The sequence below is a fragment of the Melospiza melodia genome, chromosome 3 (assembly GCF_035770615.1).
Source record: "Melospiza melodia melodia isolate bMelMel2 chromosome 3, bMelMel2.pri, whole genome shotgun sequence".
Lineage (NCBI taxonomy): Eukaryota > Metazoa > Chordata > Aves > Passeriformes > Passerellidae > Melospiza > Melospiza melodia.
In genome coordinates, this window is record NC_086196.1 from 136,145,532 (window position 1) to 136,153,023 (window position 7,492).

The window sequence follows — 7,492 nt, forward strand, 5'->3', positions numbered from 1 at the left end:
GCCCTTTTCTGGACAATTGAACTGGACTTTCTTCCAAACTCCTGACCTGGCTGGACTGAGCTCTGGGGTGGCTCCTCCCCACTCCATGAGAAGACACCTCTTGCCTGTCTTCAACCACCGTGACGGACCAACAGAGATGCGAATCCCCTCATCAAGGAACCAAGAACCCCTCTGGCACCCTATTGGTACCCCCATGGCACTCCCATGGCACCCCCCTGGCAAACTCCTTCCAGAGACTGGGACTGTACTCCCTCCCAACTCAGGGAGGGGGAAAAACCTAATGTACCTGTGAGCATTTGGCCATGAAAACAATGGAACTGTCTCACCCCCTCCTCCTGCTCCTATTCTTCTCCCCTCCATGGAAACTTAATTTCAGCCACCCTTCCCCCAACCAAGGACAGCGTATATATTGGGGTTCGGTTCGACTGCCCTTTTGAGTACTCCCCAAGACATGTACCAGCGAGTTTTGGCGGCGGGACCCCGAAGACATCACGTTTTGGTAGCTATACCCCATTCCCTGACCTTCTTTCCTCCCTTTTTCCTTGTCTTACCCTTCTCTTCCCCGGATCCCTTAACCAAACGCATATTCAGCTGTGGTTATAATCAATAAAATTGCACCTTGTTGATTTGTTACTGCAAAACCCCTGTGCCTTTTGTTGGTTATTTTTGCACCCAAAAATCATTCGTCACCCGTTCATTTCGGGCGGACCTTCACAACCTGGAGAGCTGTATGGCTCAGAAAAACTCAAATTAAAGGGCAGTTTGCACCATCAATTGTTGCCCTCTGGGGTTTGTGTCAAACCCAAGGCAGAATCATCACACAAGTTTCAATGACCAATGCTAACCAACAATTTATTTAGAAGGAAGAATAGCAATGCAGAACACATTTGGATTTACTCTATATTTTAAAGCCTTTTGCATAGGTAGTGAAAGGAGTGTGAGGCTTTGCAGCAGGATCCAGTGGGTTTAGGAGTAAGGAGATTCCAATCAAATTTGTAGGCTTAGAAGAAATTTTCATTACTCTTCAATGAATGGCTCGTCAACTTCTCTTACATTCCATGGCCTGCAGAAAGGAAAAAAAAAATCAAATTTTCTTTCTGCTTATATTCCCTCCCCACTCACTCTCAGCCCATGCTTTTTTTCCTCCTGGACACAAATTTTTCCCAAAATAGTTCATGTCATTTTTAGTCATGTTGCAACATGCTCTATGCAATCATACCTGTGAGTAAGGAGACTGTTTCCCCATTGTTTAGGAAAAGCAGTCAATTAAATTGATATCCCCAGATTTTGAGGTGAGCTCATTCACTCCTGAGTAAAAATAAGAGGCTGTTTTTCACATGATAATTTAATTTTACAAAAAATTGTACAACAGAAACCTCACCCTGTGCCTGAGAGCATTCTCCAAATGCTTCTTGGGCAACATGTAACACTTGAGTCAACACAGAACACCTGACTGTGCTCATGGCATAATAGCTTTTTTTTTTCCTTATAACCTAGTGTAAATATTCAAGAACACCTTGGGGTTTAGGAGACAGGCAAACTATTTACTACTTCTCTGCTCATCCTGCAGATGAGCCTTGGTGAACACCAAACTCACGGTTTGCAGCAGGAGCGGAACCCAAAGCATTTTCCAACTTTCACCAGGTGGAAGGGACATCCTCCAAAGTGACAGCTCCCTCCTCTGCAGAAAAGCATTTCCCTCCGGGGTGAAGACAAACCTGCAACAAGAACCAAATATTTCCTTCCTCCTTCCTCTGCAGGGCAGGGAATTGCAGTGGAAGGGTTTCTCATTCTCAGGTTACAAAGCAGGTCTAGCACAAGCACTGGGCTAATTGATTAATTCCTGACTGGCTTCTAGCAATTTGGAACAGAAGTGGTTAAAACATGCTGGGGATTTTTCTTCAGGTGCACAAAAATCCCTTTCTATCATCCCTTTCCCATCTTACCTGGAGAGACTTGGAGAGCCAAGAAGAGGAGAGAAAAGAGCAGGCAAAGGGTCTTCATGGCTGAGGATGCGCTGTGGCACTGTTGGAAAAGGACCGAGGAAGATGTAAGAGACAGTCCCTGAGATTAATAAAAATTACATTTATGTTAATTAATTTATTTTTAATCTTCAAGTTTTCAAAAAAATCAGTAAAACTCTGACTATTGTGTGGGACAAAATGTTTTCTGGACATGGGATCATTAAGTTACTTTAATAGTTTTGTTGCTCAGATTTTTTTTCCATCTTGCAAAACTTCCTTAGCCATAACAGAATCCCAGAATGGTTTGGATTGGAAGGACCATTGAAATTCATCTTGTTCCAGCCCCTGGGGCTGAAACACCTTCCACTAGACCAGATTGTTCAAAGTCCAATCCAACCTGGTTTTAAATTCTTCCATAACTTTATTTTTAGCTAAATTATTTTATCTAGTAAATAAGCAACATAAAGCAAAATTAGGTGATAATACTAAAAATACTAAAAATTACAAACTTCAGGGAAAAAAAGTTCATTTTGTAATGTTTAAATTTATCAAGAGGTCAATTTGCTCAGCATCTCCAGTCTTGGTCTACAGCAACAGTTCTAGAATGGAAATGTACAATCAAATAATCAATTCCCATTTGAAAAGAAATTTTTAAAAGTAAATATATGATACTTTCATTGGAAGAGTTTCAACTAATATTAGGATTAACTTTATAGGATAAGATAGTCTAGAAGGGTGCTTATGGATAAAGAAGTGGCAGTTAATGTTTCATATTAGGAATTATTAGGAATTAAGAATGTTCTGATCTGTCACAAATGATGGTCTCTCAAGCAAGGAATGGGAATGAGACTGTGCTGAAATGTCGTACTGCTGAGAACAGAATTTATAGAGGGTGACCCAAAACTGTTTCAAAATTAATATTAGAAATTTACACAAGTTCTTATACATTTGAAAGTATCAGGAGAAATGAGGAGATGAAGTGAACAATTCTGAAATTGAAATAAGGATTTTAATGTAGACACATAAATAAAAAATACAATACATAAAATATGTATTATATACTATACTAAATATATAAATATACAAGTAATATCTTACACCTATTATGCATTACAAAAATATTGTATAACTATTTATAATATGTTTCTATTAAAAGTCTATATATTTAATGGAAATATATAGATTTAGACATGTAGCTTTCTGCTGAGAGGTCACCAATTTCTCTGGACCACAGACATCTCTAAAGCAACCTGAACCAATCAAACATTTATTTTTCCTAGAACTTAGGAGGCAGAAAAAATTATTAAAGCATTCTAGGTATTAGCATATATTTGAATCACTTATTCAACATGTTCAATTTTCTGAAATCTTAGGTTTACTATTTTAGTTACATACAAATTAAAGTTAATAACACAGAGGTTTGGGAGTTGGATTTTTGAGGAAAAAACAAAAGCTGACATTGAAAGAAAAGAACTGAGACATTACCAGGTATTAGGTGAGCCCTGAAGCCAAACAAGACTTGCTCTTGGTCCCTTCCCTCCTGAAGACTTTGGCTCTGGCACTGGGATGCTCTTTTATAAGGTGAATCCCAAAAGAGACTGACAAGGGCTTTCTCTTCTTAGCCATTAATTGAGCCAATCGAAAAATTGCTGGTTTTTTCCTGATGGCTTCTAATCCAACCAGAAACCAGCTGCTTTTCATTTCTCAATGATAAAATAGGGTTTGAGCTTTTTTCCTGGAAAATCCCATGTTTTTCATGCAATACCTCTTGTGACACTCCAGTTTCTGTAAGATACGTTAACCCACCATGGTATGTCTCAAACATCTTGCACATAGGTTGAACTGTCCCTGCCAAGAAGCAACGTAAAACCTTGCAAAGACAAAGCATCTGTGTGTTCCCTGCAATCCCAGTTCGTTTTCTGTTCCATAAATATAATATAAGAGCACAGAATGGATATATGGAACTAAAACAAATGCCCATTGGCTTCCTGGCCAGTGGCCACTGGAGATGGCAGAGTGAAGCAAGATGTACCCAATTAAAGTGAATTCATTATGGTTATGTCCCTGGACACCCTTCCAGCTGGTGGAAAATATGTAAATCTAGGCAAATGCAGTGCCAGAGGATGTCTTTGGGCCCTTGGGCCCCAGAACTCTTGCTTTGGGCTTGAGTTTTTCACCCAGGACTCTGGTTGATTTTTTTGATTCTTCTGCCTTCCACAGGCCTTCAGCTGATCATTCTAAAACCAGATTATGCCTTAGATGAGCATTCAGGTTTTGGTTATCTGCTCCAGTCTGCCAGCTGTTGACCTCTGCTTCTTCTTTTCTGCCATGGGAAGCAGCACTCAGCTTCTGCATGGATGGAGCACCTCTGCTGTGAAGAGATGGAGAGAGCTGGGGGTGTTCATCCTGGAAAAGAAAAGGCTCCAGAGCGACCTTAGACTCCATGTTAGTATCTAAAGTAGTATCTAAAGGGGTATTATGAAAAGGAGGGAGAGGGATTTTTTTATATGGAAAAAAAGTTACAAGACAGGGGGAAATGGTTTTAATCTGACAAATGCAGGTTTGCATTAGATGTTAAGAAGAAATTGTTCCCTGTGAGGGTGGTGAGGCCCTGGCACTGCCCAGAGAAGCAGTGACTGCCCCATTCCTGGAAGTGTTCAAAACCAGGTTGGATGGAGCTTGGAGCAATCTGAGATGGTGGAAGGTGTCGCTGTCTGCACTGGGGAGGTTGGAATGAAATAGTCTTTAAGGTCTCTTAGAATCCAAACCATGCCATGTTTCTATGATTCTAGGATATGAAATGCTTTCTCAGATCATATTTTACTTTAAATCTCCATTCAATCAGCAAAAAAATATTGTTCAAGTATTTTAAAATAATACATGAAGCACATCATAATAGGTAATGATACATTTGCTAATCTGAATGAATGGTGTTTCTAATTGACCAAGATCTCTGTAAATTACATCATATCTTACAGACACTTCAATGCCATTTACCGAGGTCTTGGTCAATTGGAGGTCTTGGTCAACTAGCATCTAAAGGTAAAACCAAAATTAAACTGAAATATTTCCATTGCTGACTGGCAGTTTACCTCCTATTCATGTAATTTTTTCATTTCTTTGATATGAAGTTCTTAACTAGAACCATAGAATAGTCTGAATTTGAAGGGACTTTTGAAAGGTGAATAAGTCCAAGATCTCTGCAATGAGCAGGGACATCTTCAACTGGATCAGGTCACCCCGAGCTAGCTCAGAGCCCTGTCCAAGTAAACACATGCACAGGAGTGTACAGAAATTACCTATAAGCATGTGAAAACATGACCACAAACCATTTCCCTTACAAGCATACCCTGTCACATCTTTCTATTCTCTAGATAATTTCGTATGTGAACTGTTTCTGCAAGAGGAAAAAATGGTAAGTGGATTTCTGGTTTGTCTGCCAACATCTGGCCACAAAACTGAAAAATGGGGAGAATAAGATTGCAAAAGTTGCAGTTGCTTCACCTCTTGCCACGTGTTGGTGGTTAACTTGCCAACTGTTACTCTTACCCAACACAATTCCTCAAGGAAACAAAGGTGCATCGCTAATTTTTATGGTCTGTAAGATTTTATGTGCAAGTACTCTCAAGGGCTTGGCTTTAACACTGGGAATTCTTGGCCCTGTTTAATATAAATTTCACATGGTCACAGTCCCATCCAGGCCATCAGAAAACCTCTGCCTGGACAAGGGGAAGGGAGAAGCAGAGGAGGGGTGGAGCACCTTTGGAAGAACTCAGAAAGATTTTTGGGTTGTGGCTCTTAGGGTGGACAATTTTTCCATCCCCATCTGCAGCTCCTGTTCTTTTGAGCAAGAGGCAAACAAACACTTTCAATTATTATGGTGGGGTCAGCATTTTGTGCAATAATCCAGTGCTGAGGAGCTGCTGCACCTGAAGCAGGTGGGATATATTTCAAAGGGAAATGTCCTCAAAGGAGGCTGCATAGTGTCTGGAGCAGAAATGTCTTTCACCCTTTTAAAATCACAATGTTTGAGTGATTTTACCAAGTTCACCTTCCAGAGAAGAAGGAGGATCTTATCTCCACCTTAGGAGTTTGTATCTAGCACAGAGGATGAAGCAATTAGGAGCAAAAAGGAGAACCTTAAACTCTGCTCCTAGTAGTTTTTTCTTGAAAATAAAAAAGGAAATTTAGGCACGTCTTTCACTAGTGTTACCTTTAATTAAAGTGCTTCAAAATGTACACAAAATGTATTTAATCAAGCTCAATGCTTTATTGATTATGCAGTTAACTTGAGTAAATTATGAGATTAACATCTGCATGAACAATTCTGGCTCCATCTTTTGATCTGACAGCTAATTAAAAATACTGGGGTACACGCAGAGTCCCCTTTCTTTTTTGAGAACCACAATATGACTAGCAGTGATATGTGTGTGATCAAAGCTCCTTGGCACAGACCAGGTATCCCAAAGTTTCTCAAATTCAAAGAACTTCTGTAAACCAAATGAAATTTTCTAGAGAAAAATGGCAGGAGTAATCTCACCAAATTTCAGATATCCTAAAAGGAAATATCCAAGTAGCAACTATTTTCACTGCTCTTCCTTTATGGATAATGGAAAGAGACTGTTCTACAGACTTTTAATATACATTTGCAAAAAGGATTGTTAGAAATAAAACATAGAAGTAACAGTAGGGATAGAAGAAACCCAGAAACTTTGCAGGAGGTGGTATTTTGCAACAAGAGCCGTGAGCACTAATTCTGCAGAACAACATAAGTGGCAGCTGTGTCTCTCACAGAGCCAGAATTTGCTCTTCAGAGGGTTTTTTAAAATACATTGTCACCTCTCCAAATCCACCCATAAAGTCATTAGGAGTCCAAACCATCCAAGTTTGGTAACACATTTCACTGGGCACTGTTGTGACTGTTCAGCAACTGCTTTTGAAGAGAAAACAACGAAATCACTACATTGAACACCCATAACTCTGGGGAATATATTTTTTTACTCTTTCCCTTTTTTTATACTTTTTCCCCCCTGTTTTGTGTTGCTGATAGGATTCCAAATGTTCCTGGTTTTCCTTTGCATAAGGTCCACTCAGAAAATTTCTCAGATGCCTCCAGGCCCTCTGAAGGAAACATCTGGAGGTGTCCTGGCTTTATTCACTGCCAGGCCATGAGGGCAAGGAAAAGAGACAGAAGCACAGATTCCAGGCTGTATTTTGTTTCTTGCAATGAGAAAGGAAGGATCACTTTGCAACAGCAATGACTGCTCCTTTTGGTACTGAGGGCTCCTTATTTGTTTAATTGCAGAGTGGTTTGGGTTGGAAGGGACCTTAAAAATCATCTCAACCCAAGAGCAAGGATACCTTTCACTATCCCAGGTTGCTCCAAGCCCTGTCCAGCCTGGCCTTGGACACTTTTAGGAATGGAACAGGCACAGCTTCTCTGAGAAACCAGTGCCAGGACCTCACCACCCTCACAGGGAAAATGTTTCCCTCTTTCCCTACAAAGAATCACCAGAGGCTCAACCACA

At 40.2% G+C, this 7,492-nt stretch overlaps 1 pseudogene; it reads right to left on the bottom strand.

Annotated features, from left to right (window-relative positions):
* Positions 1-831: 831 nt before the first annotated feature.
* Positions 832-3,587, bottom strand: LOC134416864 (gallinacin-2-like; annotated as a pseudogene).
* Positions 3,588-7,492: the final 3,905 nt, after the last annotated feature.